Raw genomic sequence first — 27046 nt, forward strand, 5'->3', positions numbered from 1 at the left:
CCAATGATTGCTCCAGTAGTTTCAGAAATGGTGGTGTTAGTCAGCAACCAGCTTTCTCCTTACCTTTTGGTTTTGTTGGAGAAGGTTTTGTTGGAGCATGAATACTTGACAATCTACCCTAAGAACTGGCTGACGATCCTCATCGTGGGAACTCCTCTCTTTCGGGGAATCTGCTGTGTACAGACGTATCTGTTGGGGGATAGGGTACCTTAGTAATATATCCACCTAGGAGATATGATCCAATGAAGAAATGCATCAGTTTTTCAACCTACCAGTATGGGTTTGGTGAAACACTAGGTAGTATTGATGAACAGAAATGCCTTCGTTTGTGACTTACGTCAACAAAGAGATTCATTCCATAGACCCTTAACAAGCAGGTGCAGTTTTGGGAAGTTGGCAACATGGTAGAATTGTTTGCAAGGTTCTTTCTCAAGGGATGACCATTCGAGCATATGCACTCAGTCGACAAGATCTCAATGTGTGTCTCGGATGTGATCCATACATCATTGAACACTGTTTTTTTCTGGCTTTGTGGGACATTTAAATGGGGATTTACTTGCAGGCAAGGAAAAGAAAGGATCACCCTGGATTCAAGCTCAGAAATTTAGTAATTTCAGATCTATCCCAGCTCTCAGGAAGAACATGTCAGGGGTGCAATTCTAATACACAAAAGTCGTTTAACAATAGATAAGCTTCTCTGCCCATTATCTATGAGAATATATTCACAGGTCCCTAGATACCTGAATCTTGACCTGGCAGTAGTTGTTCAACAGATTTTGTTGTAAACCTAGCTCCTTTCCAGGGCATGAAACATCTTGTCTTAAGATAGCGGTCCCAATGTAAATCTAGAATGAGAGGTTAGGTTGACTGGCTCTTCTACCTATCCTTTCTTTCCTTAACTTGTTGTGAAGCAGTTGGTCGTTTATTTGCTGGATTGGTCACTATGTGGAGGTAGTCACATGATAAGAGTAATGTAAGCTAGCCAATTATAGGGACATTCTTCCTCCTAAGGATAAGTCTGCTAGAACGAAGATTTATTGAATTCTTTTATGAACAAATGACAAAAGTTTTAGATAATTATTTTTTTGTAACTATACAAACCCTTAATCCTTAAAGTCCTAGATTTAAGGTCAGAGTTGGAGCTCAGTGGTCTGTTGAGTGGTTGGTTCTTACTTTGCTGAAAGCTTACTGTACACCTATTAAAGAAAAAAGTTTGTATGATTAGGAAAAATACAAATTACTTTTGAATGTTGTGATATTGTTTTAAAGCTAATTTAAGCTACTTTTAAATCCAATTTTTGTTTTCACATGTATAACATTAGGATTTTAATGTGGGTTTAAGCTAAACTTACCGGCAGTGTTTGCACAAGTTAGTGTACTGTACTGAACAGTAACGTCCTTATTCCATCATCTAATTTATATAAAGGTTGACCATCACTAATACAGCTATCTATAATCCGGAAACATCAGTTAACCGTCATTATTTTCGCTACTGGCCGCTTGGTTGGCAGTACTGTTTTTCAATTATTTTTGCTACTGGCCAGTTAGCAGCGCTGTTTCCAAAATAAAATAATATAAGATAGACCCTCATTGCAGCAGGAAAACAGTTTTTAGTGTATAGTTGAAAAGAGTAGTTGCACATTAGACAAGCAGAAACATACCTCACATTTCCGCCCATAAGACAAACCTTCAGATGGGACGAGGTAAAAAATTTAAGTCAAATTTGAATGAATTACAAAACTATTAGTGCATAGGCTAGCTTTTCTTGTATACTTGAAAATCCGAAATAAATTAGATAAGGACAATTTTATATCATGCTTTTGCAAAACACACAACATAAAACCCCAACCACTGCTTTGTTTAAGTTTCATTACTGATCATAAACAAATAAAAGCATCTGTGTATAAGTTAGCTTTTGCAGCAACAGATATCTTTTCTAAGCAAGCAGTTTCCTCTACTTTAGATACTTGAAGGGGAGAGACGCAGGACACTGCGATGCAAAAGGCTGCTTCCATTTGCACAATGCAGCAGCAGCCAACTCCACAACCTAAGGCCACAATCGCAGCTCCACTTCCAGCTAAGAGCTTCAGCCACCTCTCCTTTGTAGCCAAACCTATGGGCAGATGAAAGTCTGCTCATCCCAAGGCTAAAGGCAGAGGGAGGAACCCTAGACTGAAATAGGGTCTTGGTTCCCCTCTGCCAGTGCGTAGGGGGTTTCCTGCAGGGGAGTTGGAGTAGGTGGAAAGCTATGGGGGCCATGCAATGGACCATCAAGGTGCTTCGTTGGGGGTACCGCATCCCCTTCATAGGCTCTCCTCCTCCTCTAATTCCTCCTCTGATCTTGTCCTCCCAGGTCCCTCGGGATCGTGGGAAACAGCAAGCCCTAGCTCAGGAAAACCAGAGCATGCTTCTGAATGGCGCTATCCATCAGGTCCCCAACACCTCCCCGGGATTTTTCAGTTACCTCTCTGGTAGAGAAAGCCGGGGGGGGGGGGGTGTTGGAGACCAGTAATTGATCTCTTAACCTTAAATCAGTTTGTGAAGCAGACTCCATTCCAAATGGACAGAGCAGCCTCCGTGATCCAAGCGGTGCGTCCAGGAGACTTTATGGCATCTGTGGACTTGAAAGACGCATATTTTCAAGTACCAATTCATCGCTCAGCTTGGAAATTCCTGCGCTTTGTGGTTCAGGGTCGAAGCTTCGAATTCAAAGTACAGTACTATGCTTGAGACCGCCCCACAGGTGTTTACAACTTTCGAACTTGTATCCTCCTGGGCACACTAGGACGGGATACGCCTGCTAAGATATCTGGACGATTAGCTACTCCTGGCCTCGTCCAGGGAACAAGCTCTGGATCACCTGAGGAGGTATCTCGATCTTTGCAAGGATCTGGGGATTCTTGTAAATGTAGGGAAGTCTTGCTTGATTCCGACTCAAGTCATGAACTATCTGGGGATGTCCATCAACACCCAGGTAGGGAGAGTGTTCCCTTCGGAAGACAGACTTTTGAGACTGGAACAATCCATCGGCCAACTCTTGTCTCCACTGCCTCCTCCAGCCATTTTGTGGCAGAGTCTTCTGGGCCATCTTTCCTCTCTGGAAAAACTAGTTCCAGGAGTAAGATCAAGAATGCGAAGTCTCCAGTGGCATCTGAAGACCCATTGGTCTCAAAAGAATGATTCCCCATTCTTGCTAGTGGAGATTCCAGCTCTTGTGATACAAGATCTTCAGTGGTGGTCAGCCAGAGAGAATACCCAGACGGGCATTCCTCTCCAAAGCCCCAATCCCATGTTAAAACTCTCTTCAGATGCATCACTACCAGGCTGGGGTTCCCACCTAGACCTGAAGTTAGCATCAGGAGACTGGTCTCCGATAGAGTAAACTCTCCATATAAATCACCTGGAATTGTTAGCAGCCTGGAAAGTCTTGAAATACTTTGTAGAAGATCTACAAGGACGAGGGGTGGTGCTGATGAGCGACAACTCCATGACCGTCTCGTATATCAACAATCAAGGGGGTACTCTGGCAAGAGACCTCTTGTCTTCTAGCAGTACAGATTTGCCAGTGGGCGGAAGGTCACAACATTTCTCTCACAGCCAGGTTTATTCCGTGTCGGAGAAACATCGTGACGGATCAGCTAAGCAGGCATCACCAAGTGTTAAGTGGCGAATGGTCTTTGTATCTTCGAGTAGCGAAGGCAGTAATAGCTTTGTGGAGTTTCCCCACAATAGACCTGTTCACCACTTCTCTAAATGCTTTGAATGCTGAGAAGGGTGATCAACAAACTCAGGACCTCCCAGAACTGCAATCTAACCCTAATAGCTCCGGCATGGCCAAGCAGAGAATGGTATGCGGATCTTCTTTCCCTTCTGGTTCAGGTTCCAAGGTTTCTACCTCTGGAACCCCTTCTGCTGACTCAGCCACACGGTGGTTTCCCCCACGGGAGAATTCCCTTGCTGAAGCTTCACGCCAGGAAGCTGTCCAGTCACTCCTCAGAGGCAGAGGCTTTTCAGAGAGAGTGGCTGAGCACATGTCCAGGCACCTGCGCCAATCTTCCACAAACCTCTACCAAGCAAGATGGAGAGTGTTAGCAGCTTGGTGTAGACGGCGAGGCGTGTCTCCACTCGATCCCTCTCTTCCTTTAGTGGTGGACTTCCTTTTGTGCCTCAGGGAGGAAAAGCTCCTCTCAGTCTCGACGATTAAGGGCTATTGCTCAGCTTTGAGCCTCATCTGTAGACTGAGGGGTTGACTTTCCTGCCTTGGAAGATAGCGCCTTGTTGATTCGAGGTTTTGAGTGATCTTGCACCCCAGTTGAGATTAGACCACCACCTTGGGACGTGCCTTTGGTCTTACGTTCCTTGAAGGGTCCGCCCTATGAGCCCTTGAATAGGGCTTCAGACTACTTTCTGACCCTTAAGACTGTCTTCCTGGTAGCTCTGGCCTCGGTTAAAAGGGTCAGTGAGCTACATGGTCTGTCTTACGACGTCGCCCATTGTAGGGGATGGGGGAAAGTCTTGTTCAACTTCGTACCAGGCTTTGTGGCTAAGACTCGGAATCCTTCATCTGCTGATGAGAAGTTTTGAGAATTTCAGTTTTCCAGCCTCAATAAGGTAACACAGGATACAGACCAGTTAAAGTGCCCAGTCAGGGCGCTAAGGAAATACCTGAAGCGCACCAGACCTTTCAGACCACGTCTCCGTCATCTCTTCCTTAGTACCAACAAGGTAAAGAAGAGAATCTCTCGCAATACCATCTCTTTCTGGCTCAAGAAAGTTATTGCTAGGGCTATTCACGGAGACCCAGAAGCAGCACAACCCAAAGCCCATCAAGTTAGGGGAATGGCTGCCTTACTGGCGTTTAAGAGAAATTTCTCAGTCTCTCTTAAGAGCCAATCTACATTCACCGCTCACTATTTGAGCGACATGACACAGGCCTCTAGACACCTTTTCTATAGGGCCTATTGTGGCAGGTCAACAGGTGCTGTAGCTACCTTACGCCCTTTCAGGGGATAGTAGCCATTGGTTGAGGATCCTGTGTTACACTAGGTTTTAAGAAGGCCATCCCTCTATCTTAGTTTCCCTCTCCCTCCCATCTGAGGATCATATTCTGTAGCCAGTTTGAGCTGGATTTGCCAATGGAAATAAGGTTTGAAACTCATCTGATTCCTCTCACAGGGCATGAGTTACAGTTGTGGTCACAAGGTTTCCCCTTTACAAGGTTGGGGGAATCCTAAGTATGATGGGGTCTAAGTCGAATGTTCTTGACCCACTTCATCCTGAAACATTTGTTTCCACAAAGCTACAAACTTTCAGTTGTGCTAAAATTATGGGGATCTACAAAGAAAGAAGATTTACTGGAGATTTTTTCTTCACAAGAGTCTAGTCTGAGGACTATCTTCCCTATGAATAGGGAACTCCTTGGCCACTCTAGCCTCGGGACTAAGTCTCCTATAGTAAAGAATGAGGGTTTGTATTAGTGTAGGAACAAATGACAAACTTATAACAGAGTTTGTATTTTTCCTAACATACAAACCCGAATTCTTTACACAAATCTTCCTTCCATCACCAACCCCTAGATAGTCTAGCTAGAATCCGATTAAAGGTAAACAGTAGCTACCGACCGGCGGTCCCCCACCTCTAACAGGTGGATAACTACCTGCCTGGTCGTTAACGACCTTGTTAAGGATTTTCTGCCGTATTTTCCATCTCGCGCTATAATATCTTCTATGGTAAAAAATTTGGGTTTGTATGTCAGGAAAAATACAAACTCTGTTACAAGTTTGTCATATATGTTCCCTATTTTGAAGTACGGGTACCATTGTGACATTAAATCCTCGACCCCACCAAATTTAAGCCATTTATGCCTAATCATCTCATTTCCAAATGACACTGAGATTGACTTGACTATTAATTTCTAAATCCTTAATTAATCATCATTTCAAACCTTATATAAGTTAATGAGTGATTTTAGTCTTGTCTTTTAACTCCATATTTGAATTTTGTTAAAGGATATTGAGATTGCTCTTCTATTTTTTTCAGAATATTAATTCTTGGCTGAGAAATAAAAGAGCCTTGAAAACTTAAGTTTGACAATTATAAAAGGGATTTTGACGAAGGAAAAATCTATTTCTGGGTCGAACCTGTGGCGCCGGGCGAAAAGTCCTTCTTGTATACCTTTTCTGATAAAAACCTTCCAATTATACCAGAGAAAGATAAAAGCATGGAATGCTGAGGTTACAACCCTCGCGCGAGCACCTTTTGGGTGTCGTGTATAAAGCAAAGGCGCGTGAAATCCACTATTCACAGGTTGTCTTCCATTTAGTTAATTCCTTCGCCAAAGGGATGGGCCGATACAGAGGCCCTAGACACATCCCCACCGCCGCACCACCCACGCCACGACGCGAGCGCCATCTGAACAACATCCTTCTGTATTGACCATGATGGCTTGGAAAGGAAAGGGTGGGATCGTGTAAAATAAGGGGAAGGGTTTCGCCGGGCGCCACAGGTCTCTCCCCAGAAATAGATTTTTCCTTCGTCAAAATCCCTTTTCTGGGTCGAACCTGTGGCGCCGGGCGAAAATGTACCAGAGAATGCCTTCCAAGCCCAACAATAACTACTAATTTAATAAGGGGAGAGAAACAACACCATGTAAAGAAAATCATATATAATTCAGGTAAGTAGGCATAAAATATAAACTAGCCACAGGGCATAGTGAGAGTAAGGATAAACAAACATGATAACAAGGAAACCTCTGAGTATCAGAGGAAAACATGCAACAAAACTGACATGGCTAAGAATATCCCAACTTAATAACAAGGGAAAACAATAATAGTTACAATCATATTAACCTAATATGTAATACACTTAGGGCTAACGAACCACCAAGGAAGCGGCGTCGTGGTGCGAGTGGCGGGTAGGAGGGAGAAGAGAAGAGATGGATGAAAGGAAGAACAAAAGATCAATGGGGAGAGATAAGGCTCCCAGCTGCAACCGTTGGATATTTAAGAGCCTGTAAGTTCTTTAGATAGTGGCGTTTGAAGACCATAGGAGATTTCCAACCCGTGTACTTCTTAAGGTTATCAAAGTCCATATTCTGGAAATAGTTGATGGAGGTAGCTATCGATCGGATATCATGAGCATGGGGAAATGATCCCGGATTGGCTTGTTTAATGAAGTATAGGATCTGTTGCCTAATGCCACGTATGGAAATGGTACCTCCTTGTTCTCTGATAAACAAGGGGCCAGACGATCGGGTAGCAGTCCTGGCTAAAAAGGCCCTGAGAGTGGTGACCGGACATAGAGAAGTATCTTGGAGAAGAGGAATAATCTTCCAAGGGGACCACCTATTTTGGGGGTCCTCGTTCTTAGCTAGGAACGCCCTGTCTGGTGAAAGAAGTACCTCACCTGAAGGGAGGAAATCCATGTTCTCTGAGTTTCGTGAGAGAGCTGCTAGTTCTGAGATTCTGGAACCCGAGGCCAAAGCTGTTAGAAATAAAGTCTTCCTAAGAAGAGTGATATAAGAGCAGGATTCGTTGTCCGTGTCGGAGGCCAGTTTGAGGACATCATTTAGAGACCAAGAGACCTTTTGAGGACGGACCGAAGGTCGAAGCCTAGCACATGCTTTTGGAATAGATGAGAAATAAGACTCCGCCAGGTTAATGTTATAAAAAGAAATTGTTGGTGATTATATCCACATCAACGGATTAATTGTTAGGAATTAAATGTTTTTGTATACAATATTGTGGTGTTCTATTAATGTAAAGATGGGGTTTATTGATATATGAATTCCCCATTTTTCATGTGGTCTCTGTTCTATAACAATCTAAATGTCTGTAGCTAGGCAAACGTGGAATTGTGTATATGAGATATTTTACTCGTATCATGCTATAAGAGGAAATTTTGTGATTCTTTCTGTTCTATTCGTGTTTAACTATTCTTGATGTGTTAAAATACCATCAAAAGGAAAAGATTTGATTTGAGTTTCTTGGTAATTACACTAATTAGCCAATAAGCCATTAATTGTTGGTATTTGAAAAGTTGTCCATTATTAATGCTCAAATTCAAATTATTGTTTCATAGCTATGTAGTTCAAAGAAGCAGGTCTCAGTATATCATACTTGTAATGGTGAAAAGTTGTAACTACAGTACTTTTTTTACCCTTTGAATGCTATACTTGTCTAAATAAAAGAAATTTACAATCTTTGCCAACTTTATGCCCATTACCTGGTTCTCCCCTGTCATTATAAAATTCATGGATTATGTAACATATTTCTGTCATTTTTTTTTTTTACTTAATGTTTGCTGTAACATTCAGTTTTTGTCCTTCAAGGGATGCTGCCATCAATGTACCCCATGCAGTTCACTAAAGGTTGGAATGAAAGGTTTCCTTGGTTTCCCTGAGCCCCTTACCTGTCTTCTTTTTAGCGTTCTATCTTACCTGTGTTCCAACTGCCTTTCTTGAAACATTTTATCTATCAACTTTTACTTCTTAGTGTATCCGAGGGGATTTCCCCTAATTTCATTTCGGGGCTGAATAACTTCCCTGACCCTATCAACATGCCATATGACCACTATCAATAAATCTCTGATACAGTGCTCACTTTGTATACCCGTTGGAAGATATCAATGGTAAAAATGTCCAAGTAGACATTAAAAGATTTATACCCTATGTCTACCAACCCACATTTTAGGCTGTATCACGAAACGATTAGCTGTCAACACATCAATAGCAAGGACTAAGTAAGGTCTGAGAGAACCAATTTATCAATAATTGGCTTACTACTTCCTTCAGAAAATTAAAACAAACTGGCTTTGAATCAAAGGATTAAAGTAGTAAGGTTATTGAAATATTTTCAGAGACCTAAAGCATTTGAAAAGATTGCTATATCCTCATCTTTTATACTAGAAAATATAATCATACTTAATTATCTATTCACCCATATAATTGTGAAATTTTAATCTTATTCACTTCTTAATTCTTCAATATTACCAATACTGTTAACCTTATCTAAAATAGTATAATACTCATAAAACCATTGTTTGAAAATAGTATTGATATGAAAGCACCAGTCTCATGTTATACATACATGGCTTACTACTATAGTTTTGGAGGATTATCCATGCTGAACTTTTCGTTATTCATGTATGTATGTATGTATTTTTTTTTTGTGAACGCTGGTTATTAACACTTTTCTTGCGTGAGATGATTTTGTTAAGAACATCATACCATGGTCAAGTTTAATGTTCAAAAGGGTCTTATATTAATTTCTAAATATGAAGTTGAATATGCCAGTTTTTGTAAAGGATATTCTTGTACAGTAGGGTCCCGAATTATGCGAGAATTTGGTCGATTAATGACCTCGTGTAAATGGAAAATCGCGAATTTTGAAACACACAACAGAAATAATTCCATTGCGGCCATGGCAACCAGCAATTTGCCTATTCAAATGTGTTTACTACCCATTTCCAATACTTTCTTTGTACTATACTGTATTTCTTTGTAATATCAAATTGTTCTTGTAAATAAATAAAACATTTAATATACTTTAAAGTTCTAATAACTTGAAAAATGGTTAAAATTACAACCAGGATAGGTGTAAACACCATATATTTCCCGTTATAACAACCCAAAATACAGACAAATTTTAATGTTTGTCATATCTATTGTATAATACAACTGGTGAATAGCAAAACCATCACTCTATAGACTAGCTTGTTGTATGATTGAAAATCCAGAATTATCAAAATAAAGGCGATTTTATATCATGCGTTTCCTAAACACGCTAAAAAGCACAATAGAAAACGACAACCAATGTTTTGTTTACGTTTATCTCTGATCACAACGAAGAAACAGACGCATTTATACATCTGTGTTTTTGAATTGACAGCAATTTTACCAAGTATAGATTATATGTTGAATTTGTTATTACCAATGTTCTAATTATTTTTTATTAGAACTTTCAAATAAATGAAATGAATGCCATTTATGAAATCTTTTTCTTTATGATGCCGCCTGAAACGGAAACCTTCCATTTGTTTACGCTCCATCTTCGATCATAATAAACAAATGAATGCATTAAACACACATGATCTAAGTCATAACTAATGATATTACAAACATTTAGTAAACATTGTTTTTTAAATATTTAACTTAGCCGGTGAATATATAATAGCTGCAACTCTGTTGCTCGACAGACAAAAAACAGTAAAAACTCGCCAGCGATCGCTATACAGGTTGCGGGTGTGCCCACCAGCGCCAACTGTCGGCCAGATACCACTCTCGATGTAAACAAAGACTCAATTTCTTCTCTGTCGACGTGTCGACAAGACGTACTTTTACTCGCTGTAGAACCTGGAGTTTTCTCAACATATTTGGTGAAGTACTTCATTTTGGTTTGAGCTTTCGCAGTGCAGGTGTTTTATCTTCGTCTTAAATCTTGAACTCGTTTTTGGATAGATTTAATTTTTGATGACAAAGAGAGTATGGACTTTCTTTGACTTTTAAATGGCCGACCCTTCCCTTAGACGGAAGTGTGTTTAGGCTTTTAGCAATTATCTTATCACGTTATAAATTAATTATAGATTTTCCTCTATATATTTTATATCTCACCGCCTTTATTAGGCCTCTTCGATTAACTTTCCATTTATAATAAACATAAAAATAAATTTTAATGATTTGTTTATATGCGACCTTTCCTGAGAGTAGGCGGTCCTAACTTGGAAACCGAAGTTAAACAACGTTGAGCCCTTTTCAATCGTAATAGCTTTTAAAGAGCTAATGATTTAAAACTTTTTAAATGAATATTTTTAATAAATATTTTATGAAAGATTTTCTTTGAATAGTCTTCGTACTGTTTTCAAAGATGAACTAACGTTTAGTTTATTTATGCTACGCAGTTTGCGCTCTATCGTTACGATAGAGAGAGAGAGTATCACGGTTTCACTTTGCAGAAAGAGTAAATCGATTCTGACGTTTTGTTCATTCTTCTTTCAAAGCTTAAATGTTTTAAATTCTATTTTAAAGGAACTTTTTAATTGAAAAACCTTTCAGTTTTTTCCTTTGGTCAAATAACATGTTTTTTTGACGAAACGTAATTGGGCTCTTCTCTTAGGTGCGAAATCAAGAGAGAGAGAGAGAGAGAGAGAGAGAGAGAGAGAGATAGAGACGGAGGGAGAGAGAGGAGAGAAAACGTTCCGTTCAAGCGGGTAACGTTGTTCTCGAGTTACTCTCGTCCCTAGTCTCTGTACGGGGAGAAAGGATAAAACGTTTTTAGTTTTATTCTCGTCCCCAGGCAATGTACGGTGAGAGATTGAAAACGTAGTTTTGAATGAACTAGTGTTTAGTCTCTTCCCCAGCCACTGAATTTTTTATCTTAAAGGATGTTTACTGTGTTTTGCTGGTATTAATGTGCTTGCATTATATGACTGATTTCGCATTTACTACCTTTTGATGAGGGTAGAATTGCGTGGTTCAGGTAGAAATCAGTAAAAGTTTCGATTTCAGTGAAATAAGTGCAAACAGAAAATTGTAGTGATAAAGTGATATTGCGCAAAGTGTTACAGTGTTGCGTAACCGAGGGTTCGTCTGTTCGTGCCTGTCGTTCACCTAGTCCGGGACCTCTTGCAAGCTCCCAAGCCCAGGGGAGAAGTAATGTCGTACGACTTATGGGTTCGAGAGGCCTTGATCAGCGAACAGACGTTCCCTCTATGGTATTGGGTGTATCTTACCAAGATCTCCCCTACCATAAGGCGAGAGAGACAATTTTCTCCTCGTCATCCGAAGGCTTTTCGCATAAGAAACCGGAAACAAGGTTTCGAGGCCCTTAAGCGAAAGTCAGTCCTTTCAGGACAGGTCCAGCGTCCTGGTTGTAGCCATTAGGACAGCTCTGACCCTATGCAGTCATCGGAAAACTGCTCGCCGCCTAACAAAAGCGTAACACAGACTCCGAGAGTCTTTTTGTTGGCAAGGTTTTGCGGTCACAGACGTTACCCTCGTCTCTTACCGCAACCATTTCCGTTGATCCTAAATGGGTTGTACGGCAAGACATGCAGAATAAGCTTGCCTCCCTTATGGAAGACTATTCTGCCGATTAGTACGTTGAGCCTAGCCGTTTATCTCATCGAGATCCTGGCTTTCAGCCAACCTAACGTTCCTTTGTGCGTCCTGGTGACGTTGGCGTAGCTAAGTCACGTCAGTCAGGTTGTTTAGAACCACACTCGATGCGGTCTCGTGTGGATTTTCAGCCACATTTGGACGTTAGGCCACTTGCTGATGCTCCTGTTGACGTTCAGGACGTTCGCTAACAATCGGAGTTGACTTGTTTTGACGCTGTGCGTCAACCTCCGCATTCTAGAGTTGTTTTGACTGCTCAATCTAGGCGGTCAAAGCAGTCTCGAGTGGACGCTGTGCGTCCTCACGCACCTGTTGTTGTTGACAGTTCACAGACTGTCAAGCAGTTACATGACGTTGCGTCCTGGTCTCTCTCACCTGTTGTTGTTGACAGTTCACAGACTGTCAAGCAGTTACATGACGTTGCGTCCTGGTCCGCTACTAATGCACCAGTGCGTGTGGACTCTGCTTGTAAAGCATTGCCACCACGGTAGGTCTCTCCCTTGCTTGAGACACAGCTATTATCGGACAAGGTTCCTTTAGATGAGGAAGTTGCTGTTCCCCCTCCTACTGATATTCCCTTGAGGACTCTATCAGACGGAGAGGAGCCTAAAGCTGCTTAGCCCTCTATGGACTTTAATTAAATCATGCTGATTTTTAAGGATCTTTGTCCGGATCTTTTTGTAACTGCTGCTCCTCGTTCGCCTAAACGTCAGAGCTTTCACTAGGCCTAGCTACTTCGAAGCCGTTGTTTTATAAGCTAGTGCTCTCTCGCTCTCCTAGAGAGCTTTACGTTTGCTAGGCGACTGGTTTATCACCAGGAGGAGTTTGGGGGATACAGCCTTTGCTTTCCCTTCTTTTAAACTGGCTTATAGAGCGAGAGTCTGATATGACACGAGAGAAGTTCTCGGCTTGGGAGTTCCTGCCTCTGCCCAGATAGACTTCTAAAATCTCGTAGACTCTCCCTGGCGCCTGGCCAGGAGACGCTCCAAGATTTTACAGGTCAACTTCACAGCTGTTTTCGAGCCTTTGAAGTTTTGCTGTACAATTATGTCATGCATAAACAAGGCTTTCAGGGATGGCTCCAATGATCTGACAGCCACGTTCTCTGCAGAGACAAGTCCCTCAGGGATAGCTCCATGATTTGGCAGCCATGTTCACTGCAGGAGTACGTAAGAGGCAAGTGCGCTCAATGTGTTCATTGTCAAGACAAACTTCGCGATGAAGTCTACCAGGCTGTCTTGACAGCATTTATGGAAGGCGACTGGATGGTCTCTCTCGACCTTCAGGAGGCATACTTCCACATTCCTATACACCCGGATTCCCAACCGTTTCTGAGGTTTGTTTACAGGAATGTGGGGTACCAGTTTCGAGCTATCGGAGATCAGAGCCTCCCTGTACTTGGACGACTGGCTTCTCAGAGCCTCTTCCAGTCATCGCTGTCTGAAGGCTCTCAATTGGACTCTAGATCTGGCCAAGGAATTGGGACTCCTAGTCAATTTGGAAAAGTCACAGCTGGTCCCATCCCAAACTATTCTGTATTTAGGGATGGAGATTCACTGTCAAGTTTTTCGGGCTTTTCCGTCGGCCCCCAGAATAGATCAAGCCCTGCTCTCCATCCAGAAGATGCTGAAGAAAGAACGCTGCTCAGTCAGGCTGAGGATGAGTCTGGTAGGGACGCTGTCATCCCTGGAGCAATTTGTATCATTAGGAAGACTACACCTCCGTCCTCTTCAATTCCATCTGGCTTTTCACTGGAAAAAGGACAAGACGCTAGAGGCGGTCTCGATCCCGATTTCCGAAAAGATAAAGTCTTGTCTGACTTGGTGGAAGGACAATATCAGCCTAAGAGAGGGTCTTCCCCTGGCAGTTCAGATACCCAACCACGTTCTCTTCTCGGAAGCATCGAACTTGGGCTGGGGCGCGACGCTGGACGGTCGGGAATGCTCAGGTCTGTGGAACTCGAGTCAGATGAGCATGCATATCAACTGCAAGGAGCTTTTGGCGGTTCATCTGGCCTTGAGAAGCTTCGAGTATCTCCTTCGAGGCAAAGTGGTGGAAGTAAACTCGGACAACACCACGGCCTTGGCGTACATCTCCAAACAGGGAGGTACCCACTCACTGACGTTGTACGAGATCGCAAGGGACCTGCTCATCTGGTCAAAAGATCGAGGCATCTCCCTAGTAACGAGGTTCATCCAGGGCGACTTGAACGTCCTAGCAGATTGTCTCAGTCGGAAAGGTCAAGTAATTCCAACCGAATGGACCCTCCACAAGGATGTGTGCAAGAGACTTTGGGCGACTTGGGGTCAACCCACCATAGATCTCTTTGCAACCTCGCTGACCAAGAGGCTTCCAATCTATTGCTCTCCAGTCCCGGACCCAGCAGCAATACATATAGATGCCTTCCTCCTAGATTGGTCACATCTGGATCTTTACGCATTCCCACCATTCAAGATTGTCAACAAGGTACTGCAGAAGTTCGCCTCTCACGAAGGGACAAGGTTAACGTTAGTTGCTCCCCTCTGGCCCGCGAGAGAATGGTTCACCGAGGTACTTCGATGGTTAGTAGACGTTCCCAGAAGTCTTCCTCTAAGAGTAGACCTTCTACGTCAGCCACACGTAAAGAAGGTACACCAAAGCCTCCACGCTCTTCGTCTGACTGCCTTCAGACTATCGAAAGACTCTCGAGAGCTAGAGGCTTTTCGAAGGAGGCAGCCAGTGCGATTGCTAGAGCAAGGAGAGCGTCTACCATTAGAGTCTACCAATCGAAGTGGGAAGTCTTCCGAGACTGGTGCAAGTCAGTTTCTGTATCCTCGACCAGTACCTCTGTAGCCCAAATAGCTGATTTTCTCTTATACCTGAGAAAAGGACGATCCCTTTCAGCTCCCACTATCAAGGGCTATAGAAGCATGTTGGCATCGGTCTTCCGGCATAGAGGCTTAGATCTTTCCAACAATAAAGATCTGCAAGACCTCCTTAAGTCTTTCGAGACCACTAAGGAGCATCGTTTGGCTACTCCTGGGTGGAATTTAGACGTGGTCCTAAGATTCCTCATGTCAGACAGGTTTGAGCCTTTACAGTCAGCCTCCCTGAAAGATCTCACTCTTAAGACTCTTTTCCTGGTATGCTTAGCCTCGGCTAAAAGAGTCAGTGAGATTCATGCCTTCAGCAGGAACATCGGATTTTCGTCAGAAAAAGCTACTTGTTCTCTGCAACTTGGTTTTCTAGCCAAAAATTAGCTACCTTCTCGTCCTTGGCCTAAATCTTTCGATATTCCCAGCTTATCGGAGATCGTAGGCAATGAACTAGAAAGAGTCTTATGCCCTGTTAGAGCTCTTAAGTTCTACTTAGCTCGTACTAAACCTTTACGAGGCCAATCTGAAGCGTTATGGTGTTCGGTTAAGAAACCATCCTTGCCTATGTCAAAGAATGCTTTGTCATGTTTTATCAGATTGTTAATACGAGAAGCTCATTCACACTTGAGTGAGGAAGACCGATCTTTGCTTAAGGTTAAGACGCACGAGGTTAGAGCTGTAGCAACTTCCGTGGCCTTTAAGCAAAATAGATCTCTGCAAAGTATCATGAACGCAACCTATTGGAGAAGCAAGTCAGTGTTCGCGTCATTTTACTTAAAAGATGTCCAGTCTCTTTACGAGAACTGCTACACACTGGGACCATTCGTAGCAGCGAGTGCAGTAGTGGGTGAGGGTTCTACCACTACACTTCCCTAATTCCAATATCCTTTTAATCTGTCTCTTGAAATGTTTTTAATATTGTTTTATGGGTTGTTCGGAAGGCTAAGAAGCCTTTCGCATCCTGGTTGATTTGGCGGGTGGTCAAAGTCATTTCTTGAGAGCGCCCAGATTAGGGGTTTGATGAGGTCCTGTTGTGTGGGTTGCAGCCCTTGATACTTCAGCTCCTGGGGGTCTGTCAGCATCCTAAGAGGATCGCTGGGCTCCGTAAGGAAGACGTACTTACAAGGCAGAGTAATCGTCTAAGTCGACTTCCTTACCAGGTACCTATTTATTTTGGTTTTGTTATATTGATAACTGCCAAAATGAAATAAAAAACTCTTAGCTTATACGATGTAAACATATTTAACTCTGGTCTCTACCCACCTCCTTGGGTGTGAATCAGCTATTATATATTCACCGGCTAAGTTAAATATTTAAAAATGATATTTTAATTATAAAATAAATTTTTGAATATACTTACCCGGTGAATATATAAATTAAACGACCCTCCCTTCCTCCCCAATAGAGACGCAGTGGGATGAGAAGAAATTGAGTCTTTGTTTACATCGAGAGTGGTATCTGGCCGACAGTTGGCGCTGGTGGGCACACCCGCAACCTGTATAGCGATCGCTGGCGAGTTTTTACTGTTTTTTGTCTGTCGAGCAACAGAGTTGCAGCTATTATATATTCACCGGGTAAGTATATTCAAAAATTTATTTTATGATTAAAATATCCTATTACAGATATTTTACTTACCGTATCCATATAAATTCCTAAATTCGTAGCAAAGCTGGAAATTTTTTTTTCCTTATGCGTTTAATCCACAATAGCAAACTGCCGCTAATGACAGAGTGATCACTTACGATAATTTTAAACTGTTACGAAAGATAATTGTCCTTTCCATATCCAAAATACTTTTCCTAACTTCAGTTATAAGTCAACTTGTACCCACCTCAATTATGGATCCATATGCAAAAAAGGTAAAAGAAGAAAGTACTAGGCCTATTTTTAAAGTCACCGAACAATTAGGTTACCGCTATAACGTTCGGTGTGAGAGAGAGAGAGAGAGAGAGAGAGAGAGAGAGAGAGAGAGAGAGAGAGAGAGAGGAGAGAGAGAGAGAGAGGGGGATGGTTTTAAAGTACTAAACAATAAATATGATAGGTTATAACACATTGGTGTTTATGTAATATTAACTGTATAGATGGTTTGAATAAGTTAAGAAATGGTGTAAACAATTCTTTGTTATTGTATTCGCGCGGAAGCTAGACATCAGCTGATGTGATCACAGCCAAAAGTAAAACAAAAATAAGTTAGCAATACTCGATTTTTAAAACACACCCGAAATTTAACAACATAAGTACATGTTTTATTATAGCGCAATTGACATTTTTAAAGAGTAAAAATTTTCTGGAATAGAATGGTGTTTCCTAAAAAATAGTGGTTTGCGGACGAAATCGGTTAACGTATTTTAAGCTATGATTGAAATGGATGTATACACGGTATAATTTTTTCGTTTTGTATTTAATTGACACTCCAAGAAAACCGATTTTGGTTTCTTCATCTATTTGTAAGTATTGTATAACGAGAGAGAGAGAGAGAGAGAGAGAGAGAGAGAGAGAGAGAGAGAGAGAGAGAGAGAGAGAGAGAGAGAGAGAGAGAGAGAGAGAGATCAGCTGTTGTAATTGAATGTCGTGTTTTTGTTTCGTGTACCCCCTGAAGCGAGGAATTGATCGCCACAACTAACAATATTCATGTTAATTTCATTCTTAAACTCAAGTTGCCATATGTGAACTATGGTTTTATTGCTTACGGAGAGAGAGAGAGAGAGAGAGAGAGAGAGAGAGAGAGAGATTTTTCTGCCATCAAATCTCTCTCTCTCTCTCTCTAGATTTTATTTTACCGTCTACTCTACAAAACCAATGTTTGCAAATCAAATGTATACTGTTTAAAATATGACAAAATATTGACGACTCGTTACCGAAGTTTAGGCTATTCACTGCCGATAAACGAACCCAGTCTACTCGTGAAAACCTTGAACGCCCAGAGGGAAAAATAAGGCTTTTAAATATACTGTACTAAACAAAAATAATGCTTTAATATACCATCATTAACACTACCATTACAATTATCGTAAGGTTGGAGAAAGATAAAGATTGCCGAGAATGTAACCACATTTCTGTTTACATTTTGTCAGCTGGACTCACAGTTAACAGTTGATTTCATTGCTGATGTGGAATTTTATCCTTAAATAGGCTATTCATTATGAAATTATGTTAATGAAATGTAATGTTAATATTGTTTTGTAACATTTATTATAAATCACCGTATTTAGGGCTACCAATATACTTAAAAAGACAATAGATTTGATACATTTTGTAGTGCTTGACTCGCGAACTTTGAACAGCCTCGCAGATACAGAAAATTTATTTTTGAAAAATAGCGATCGCGGAAAAGGGGAATCGTGTAATTCGAACACGCTTAATTCGGGACCCTACTGTAATGTGACTTTTACATGTCAAATTAATTACCAAGAATCAGGTTATTACTTAGAGGTGATGAACATTTTGAGTAAGGATATTTTTCTTTTCTTTCAGATGCATTTATTTACCTGCAAAAGCCGGGGCCAGTAAACAAAAAACTTTTTAGTGGGCAACCAGATTCCTCTAATGATAAGGGAAAATCGAAGCTAAATGAAACTTGATGGCACAATATTAAATTATTCATATCTGAATTAAAGATCCTAACAGAGATAGAGGCTGTAAGATTCAACTCACATCAGTTTAAAGATAAGTTAGAATGTTCATTATTTAAGTTTTTTTAAGTTTACCCCTGGTTGGTAACAGTGAAGGTAATAATTATCTATGGAAGGAAGCTTATGTAGTGCACTATATATTGTTGAACATTATACTCTCTGAAAAAATCCAGTGTCACAGAAATTCTCTTGAAAGTGAGATTGTTCTCAAATAATTTTTTTTTATGAGATAGTCATAGTTTTTGTCTTTACTATGCATTATAAGTTTTAGGCTTGTGTACTATCAAGTTATTCTAGATATACAAGTATTTGTCTGAAGGTAAATTCACTAAAACTGTTGTTAGTGATGCAGTAGCTTATGTAAGATTAGATAGTACATTTTCACTTGTCATAGATTTTAAACACTCAGCCATAGGACCATAGAATGCCTTTTGTTCTTACATGAATACAACCCCTTTCACTCTTTACTATGGATATATTTGTTCCGGCTTGCTGGAAACTAGCCATAAACTTTCATGTGAGGTATAACAACCCACCTATAGTTAAGGGGGGTAGACCAGCCACCCCGCTCACAAACTTTGTTTTCGGCTCGGTGAAGTGCACCACTAATAATGAAACTGTGTAAACATCAAGTATTCTCGGGTGAGTGGGTCTTTAAGCAACGGAAGAATAGATCCGAAATAGATTTGTTTCCCTCTGGGTTTCCCCGACAGCTAAGAATTCCCTACTTATTTCTCCAGCACCTCCCTCTCCCGGCTTCTACACGTTTTGTCTTCTCTGGCGAAAGAATGAGCAAGAGTGTTGATTGTTGACACCTGGATAACCCTCAGTTTTGAAGGGCCCGGCTGTTTCCCCTTGCAAAGCAGCTATGCTCATGACTGCAGGGAAGTCTCTCCCATTGACGTTTTCATTAACTCTTGTCTTCTTTGGGGCTTTCGGGTCATCCTGCTAAGTAACGTCTCTTGGAGTCGCTGATTCGTAAGACATGGCGAAAGCACACATCTGCCTCCACAGGTGTCAGTCTCAGAGTTCCCTCCTGAGCCTCTGGAGGGGTTTTCTCTTCAACAGGTCTCGTACCCCTCACTGATGCGTTCTCCGCAATTCCTTGGCAGCAGTGAGATCCCTTTGACGTGAGCAGGGTGGCTGAGTTTATTCAGTGTACCTAGCGCACCCAGTGGCCTGAGATTGCTTAGTACTCTGGGTTTCCTCAGCAAGAGAAACTTTGTTTCTTCTTCCTGCCTTCGCAGGGGTGAGCCTTGACTCTCCCCCTTTGTGGAGGTGTCCTCCGTAACTCCTTGGCCACACAGGAGTTGTTGACAGGATTTCTCCAGAGTCCAGGCCAGGCTTACAATCCCCTTTGGGGTGAGCATGGTAGCTGATCTTGGTCAGCCAACTGAACCTGGCTCATCATGTTGGGCGCACTCGGCAGGAAAAACATCTTGCCAACACGAAAAGGCTTCCTCTCTTTAGTGTTTCCCCCTCGAGTTCCTTGTAAGCAGGCTTTAGACTTCTATATGCCTTGCTCCAGCTCTTCGTAGTTAAGCTCTTCGAAGCACCCAGATGGTGATGCCTGCCAACCTCTTGCAGTCGCCGCCTCTCATCTCATTTTACCCCCGGGGCATCTCGTGAGACATAACCCTTTGCGGTTATTATCTCGGACCTTAACTCCCTACGGGACAGAGAGCGCTTTTGAGCGGCCGGATGGTGATAACCTCCGACCACTTACAGTTTCACCTCTAACCATCATGCCCCCAGGCCACAGGAAGTCTCCACAAGTCAAATGAGACATATTCCATCATGGTTAATACCTCAGACCTCTACTCCCTACAGGATTGAGAGCTTTTCAAAGCACCCAGGTGGTGATGCCCTGCGACTGCTTGCAGTCTCTGCCTCTCACTATCGTTTCCCCAGGGCACGAGAAGTGTTGTGAGATATAACCTTTGGAGGGTTTTGCCTCAAGTCTGTCTTCCCTATGTGATAGAACCAGCTTCTTCTAACACACGCAAAACAATTACTTCCTTTAGGGTAGTGAAGTTTCATTTCGATACACACACATCCGTGCAGGCGGGCAAGCTCCTATTGCTGTTTCCTTCGCTAGTTGCATGAGTTCCCTCGCAGCAGCAGCACACGTTATCACTCCATACGGAACCTACTGATCTCCCTTCCTTCTTGAAGAACACTTGGGTTCAGCCAATTGAAGCCATGAATCAGGGAGTTTTGAACCTTGTTCCAATGCATCAATAATAACCCTCTTTCTCAGCCAATGGTTGTATTCCTTGGGGGAAACCAGATTTTTCAAGGATACCCTACTACTCCGTAGAGCTCAATCATAGGAGTTCTGCCTTCAAGTGGGCTCCACTTACATCCCCGTCAGGTCTTCCTTAAGAACTCCGGATCATACTTATAAGTATCAAAGGTACTTAGACTCCGAGACTTTGTGGGGAACAGTTGGAGCTTATCCCAATTACTCCGATTATGAAATGGAGAGATCCAAGATGAAATTCGCCCTTTTTCTGAGGGATACCTATCACCAGGGAGAAGGAGATCTCGTTTACTAACATTTATAGATGTTCGCTGATCAAGTTTAGGCGTAACGGACCATTTGTGAGGCTCCCACTTCTTCGGTGTGCCCTGGAGGATTCCCCAGAGAGATGGGGAGCATGTACCTCCTATAGAGGTAGTTTTTCTGTTTGTGTTTATTGGTCTGTAGGTGGACTTATGCACAAGACTGCCCTCCTGACAAGTGTATTTTAAGTTAAGTTTCAACCTTGTCTTAAAAGTAGTTGCTCGCAATTGATCGTCTGCTTGGCAGAGATCAGATTGGGAGGTTCACTTTAATACCTATAATGCTAGAGAAATGGCTGGTTACTCCAGTGTTTGATGGTCTATGGATAGACATATGTGAACAACTCCCATCGTAGTGAGTGCATTCGGAGGACAATGTTTCATTCTCATTTTCCAGAAACAGTTGCTTGAAACTAACCGTGGTAGACTTGACATATTTGCTTTTTAAGCAATGTGTTGGAGCCCTGGGGCACTTAGATGAAAGTTGATCTTTCTCTTGAGAGACAAGTGATTGTTGTTTCTCTCAGTTGAACCCTTTGACCCTTCAAGGTTTTCGATAGACACAATATCGGGGTGGTACCTGCTGTTCTAGCGAGTAGTTTGCTAACCAAGTAGCCTGGAAATATTTTATCACATTCTGTTGTGAGTATCCCCTAAACACTGCAGAGATTTGGGGAGAAATCTGTCTTCTGTCCCAGTTTGTGATGGCGTCCGAGGGGAAGACTAGTTTTCACCGGAAAGGGTTGCTTGTACAAACTGTTTCTAAATTCCTAGAGTCATTATGGGAGCTCTAGCATGCCTGGATTGTGCTCCAGTGAGTAAAGTCAATGGTATCACCTGGACTAAGGGCAGAGTGGAAGATGGGATCACTCTCACTGAGGAGGAGCATCCCTCTCACCCATCCTACCAGAGGGGGGAAAGCTAAGAAAGTAGGGTATAAGAATAAGAAACCCCAGTCCTCCGCACCGGGTGCCACGTCCTGCCTTGCTTTTTTTCTTTTTTCACTGTTGGCTCAAAATTCAGTGATATCCTTTCCCTTAGGGAAGGTATCAAGGTAGTTCCTCACCCTTAGAGTGATAATGGTCTGGTGGTTCACTAGACCAAGTGACTTCATGTTATCACTTAATGTTAACCACCCTCAACCTCCTAGGTCTTCACAAGAATGTTCACTGTAATTGCAACCTGGGTCGATGCCATCAGCATCTGCCCTCCTCATCTCTTAGACAAGTGGTGGCTTCTAGCAGACACGGAGATTTGCGATACCCAGTCAATCTTTTCATTTTTGCCTTGATTGGGGTATTGGCCTAAGCCGCTAGAATTCATTCCTCCAGCCCTCATGAAAATTGGCATATCTAGGTAGGAAAATAACCTGTAAAGAAACAAAGTTTTTCTGTCCAATCAGGAAAGTGAGTGAGTCTGGGAACCGGTATGTTCCTTCTTCAAGCGAGTCTTCTCATGGGCACATCGACGGCTGCACTTCTTGTGGCACCTGAACTTCTGGGAACTTCTGGTCCTGGGTTAACGTACATTTTTTCTCTATAGAGTCAACTGAAAAGCTTTTGTTATTATTATTATTATTATTATTATTATTATTATTATTATTACAATCTATGCTATAATCCTAGTTGGAAAAAGGAAGATGCCGTAAGGCCAGTCTCTCCCACAGGGAAAAATAGCCCAGTGAGAAAAGGAAACAAGGAAATAAATAAACTACAAGAGAAGAATAAGCAATCAAAATAAAATATTTCCAGAACAGTAATAACATTAAATTAGATCCTTCTCATATAAACTATAAAACTTCAAAAAAACAAGAGGAAGAGAAATAAGATAGAACAGCATGACCAAGTGTACCCCCAAGCAAGAGAACTCTAATCCTAGACAGTGGAAGGCCATGGTACAGAGGCTATGGCACTACCCAAGACCAGATAACAATGGTTTGATTTTACAGTGTCCTTCTCCTAGAAGAGCTGCTTACCATAGCTAAAGAGTCTCTTCTACCCTTACCAAGAGGGAGGTAGCCACTGAAAAATTAAAGTGCAGTACTGTAGTTAACCCCTTGAGCAAAGAAGAATTATTTGGTAATCTCAGTGTTTTCAGGTGTATGAGGACAGAGGAGAATGTGGTAAGAATATGGCAGACGATTCTGTGTACTGTATGTACAGGATCGTCGGCGCCCACTCGTGTCCGAGTATTGGGTTCTGTCGTTAGCCATCAGCCTCCTATCTAGGGGGTGGGTGCTTATGTCTGATGTGGCTGTTTAAGTCCTAGTCTGTGGTGGAAGAGTCGCGAAAAGTGTTCACAAGGGAGGGTAGGTGGTGGGCGGGGCTGTTCTAATCGCTCTCTCCTTCTTCTCCTCCTAGCCGCCTCATTTTGTCTCCTCCTCTCCTCGAAGTCCACGGTGCCATGGTGTACTGTACTCCTCCAGGTTTTCCTGTCCCTGGATGTTTCTTCCCATGAGGAAGGATCGATGTCAATTATAGCCAGGGTGCGCTTTAGTTGATCTTTATAGCTCATTTTCGGGGCTCCTCGTGGTCTGGTGCCCTGGGTCAGTTCTCCGTAGAATATTTTCTTTGGGAGCCTAGATGGATCCATCCTATGCACGTGTCCTATCCAGCGGAGGCGGTGGTGGATGATGGTGGCCTCCACGCTGGTCAGCGAGGCACGTTCTAAGACTTCAATGTTGGTGGTGTGGCTCTCCCAGGGGATTTTCAAGACCTGCCTCAGTTTCATTTGTTGGAAGCGTTCTAGGTTTTCAAGATCGTTTCTATATAGCGTCCATGTTTCACATGCATACAGGAGCGTGGAGAGGACTACTGCCCTGAACACCATTATTTTGGTGGTCATTGTCAGTGCGTGGTTGTTAAATACGCGGCAGTTGAGTCGGCCAAAGGCGGAGTGGGCTGCCCTGACCCTGTTCTCCACGTCCTTTTTGCTTGTGGGAGCTGATGTTAGGATGCTCCCTAGGTAGGAGAACTGGTCCACCTGTTCTAACGGTTGGTCATTCCCTGTGGTATTGAAGTTTGGGAGCATCAGTCCTAGTGGATGTTTGATGAGGGTCTTGGTTTTGTCTGTGTTGACTTGCATCCCAAAACATTCGTAGGCAGAGTTGTATGCATCAGCTAACGACTGCAGGTCCTCTTCCGTCTGACCTGGGGTGGCATTGTCGTCGGCATACTGCAGTTCTCGCACTGCACACAAGGTGGTCTTGGTTCTGGCGCGGAGTCTAGCGAGGTTGAAAGCGCCACCATCCATGCGGAAACGTAGGTCGACTGAGGGTGTGTCTGGGGGAATCTCGTTGAGCATTGCTGCGGTGTATAGCGAGAAACACGTTGGGGCCAGAACACAGCCCTGCTTCAGGCCTCCGTTGATGGGGAATGGGTCTGAAAGAGAGTTCTGGTGGTAGACTCTCCCAACCATTCCGTCATGGAGGGCACGCACCAGCTTGACAAAATCGGGTGGGCAGCCATATCTTTTAAGGACAGCCCACATGGCAGGTCGAGGTACTTTGTCGAAGGCCTTTTTCAAATCCCAGAAGATGAACATTATGGGCTGTTGTTGTTCGAGGCTCTTCTCTTGTAGTTGTCGCGCACAGAAGATCATGTCTATGGTCCCGCGGGAAGGTCGAAAGCCGCACTGGGACTCTGGCAGGACGTCTTCTGCGAGAATAAGGAGGCGGTCAAGGAGAATCCGAGCGAAAATCTTACTCGCGATGCTTAGTAGTGATATTCCCCGGTAGTTGTTACAGTTCTCCCTGTCTCCCTTCTTGAAGATGGTAATGATGTTTGCATCGCGGAAGTCACTGGGGAGGGTCTTGGTCTCCCATATTTTCAGTATAAGGAGCATCAAACGGTTCCTCAAACCGGGGCCACCGTGAGTGAGGAGCTCCAACGGGATGTTGTCTGGCCCTGGGGCTTTGCCGGGCTTCATGCGCTGCAGGGCCTTGTTGAAGTCATGGATGGAGGGTGGTAGTGCCATCCAGTGACGGACGGGATGCTGCGGGGTCATTCGCAGGAGATCGTCTGGGGTGTCTGCTTGGTCATTAAGGAGGTTCTCAAAGTGAGACCTCCACCTGGCCAGGATGCCCTCGCTGTCGGCGATGGTCATGGCCCCATCCGCGTCCTTCAGGCTGCCCACTGATGACCGTGTGGGACCGAATATTTCCTTTGTTGCTGCATAGAAGCTGCGCAGGTCACGTTGGTCAGCGAAACTCTGTATTTCTGCAGCTTTTCTTTGCCACCAGGTGTTCTGGGCTTCACGGATCCCTCTTTGGCAACCAGCTTCAGCCACCTTGTGAGCACATTTGTTAGCTGCTGTTGGTTGGTTTTCCAAAGTCAGGCGTGCTTGTCATTTGGTTTCAATGAGAAGAGAGATGGTAGCATCATTGTCATCAAACCAATCCTGCCGTTTCTTGGTGGTGTAGCCTAGTGTTTCCTCCGCGGCACGGGCCATGGCGTTTCTGAGGGTGGTCCAGTGGTGCTCAACAGTGGCCTGACCCACGGGGTCTGCTAGGTGTTGTTCGCAGGCCTCCTTGTAGTTCTGTGCCACTTGTGGGTTGCGGAGCTTACTACAATCAAAGCGTTGGTGTGGTACACTGTCAGGGGCCCTTCTGGGTGGTCGTAGGGTCGTCACGGAGAGTCGGGAGATGAGGAGTCTGTGGTTCGTCCAGCAGTCGTCCGCTCCGGGCATGGATCAGGTGATGCGGACGTCTCCTCGGTCTCTGGCTCTGGTCAGGACGTAGTCCAGGGTGTGCCAGTGTTTAGACCGTGGGTGTCTCCATGTGGTCTTTTGTCGCTTTGGTAACTGGATGATGGTGTTGGTTACCACAAGTTGGTGTTCTGCACACAGACCCAGTAGGAGTTAGCCATTGGCGTTGCAATTTCCAATGCCATGGCAGCCGATGATTCCCTCCCACAGGCGATGGTCTTTGCCTACTCGGGCATTAAAGTCGCCAAGCACAACGAGCTTGTCATTGGCGGGCACTGCCTGGATGGTGGGTCGAGCTGGGTGTAGAAGGCAGCTTTGTCATCATCGGTTGAGGCCATAGTCGGGGCGTAGACAGAGATCAGGGTGAGGTGTCTGTCCACGTGATGGGGATGCGGACAGTCATCAGGCGCTCACTGATGGCCTTGGGAGCGAGGTTGTGCTGCTGCACTAGCCGGGAACGGATGGCGAAGCCGACACCGTGGATGCGAGGCTCCTCTAGGGCCTTGCCTTTCCAGAAGATGGTGTAGCCTGTTCCAGCTTCCCTGATGTTGCCCTCTTCGGGTAGTCTGGTCTCGCTAAGAGCCGCCACATCAGCATTGAAGCGGGCTAGCTCCTTGCAGACGAGGGCTGTACGTCGTTCAGGGCGGTTGGTGTTCGTCACATCTTGGAGGGTGCGGATGTTCCACGCACCTAAGGTTAATATTTTTTTCTTGTTGTTTCGACCGCATTAGTGGGATGTCCGCCAGCCGCGGTGAGCTGACCAGACGGGTTTGCCGTGTCCGATGTTTACCCCACCTTTTCTAGGGGCCTCCCCATGTGGGGTGGGCTGCGGTGTCCTCAATAGGCCAGCCCAGTCACGGGTCCAGCTGCCGAACTCTGGTGTCACGGCACCGACACCAGAGAGCGACTGAATCTTAGACTCGCCGCCTGAGTGCAGTCATGGGCTAAGGGCTTCCAGCTATCCAGGCCTGCCCCCTTCACCCACGGTGCTGTCGCCTCAGGACTTGGTGGTAGGGATGATGATGATGATGATGGTGAGAAAGAGATGAAGAAGGGTGGAGGAAACGACAGAATGCCAGTAGCTGGGTATATTGTTTTGGGTGGTCGTGGCTTTGCAACGGCCACGCACACACTTGGCCCACATCGTTTTCACCGCAGCTCAAGACATATGAGACAGG

General features: G+C 43.8%; 1 long non-coding RNA gene across 2 annotated transcripts in view; it reads left to right on the forward strand.

Annotated features, from left to right (window-relative positions):
* Positions 1-27046, forward strand: part of LOC137617198 (uncharacterized) — a 110362-nt gene that overhangs the window by 64230 nt on the left and 19086 nt on the right. Inside the window, exon 3 of one of the 2 annotated variants that reach the window (XR_011039585.1) lies at positions 18442-19052. The exons of the other annotated variant lie outside the window; for it this stretch is intronic. This is a non-coding gene — a long non-coding RNA (uncharacterized lncRNA). Of the gene's footprint in view, positions 1-18441; positions 19053-27046 lie in introns of those variants that run through there. 2 annotated transcript variants of the gene reach the window in all.

Source organism: Palaemon carinicauda, chromosome 23 (assembly GCF_036898095.1).
Source record: "Palaemon carinicauda isolate YSFRI2023 chromosome 23, ASM3689809v2, whole genome shotgun sequence".
Classification (NCBI taxonomy): domain Eukaryota; kingdom Metazoa; phylum Arthropoda; class Malacostraca; order Decapoda; family Palaemonidae; genus Palaemon; species Palaemon carinicauda.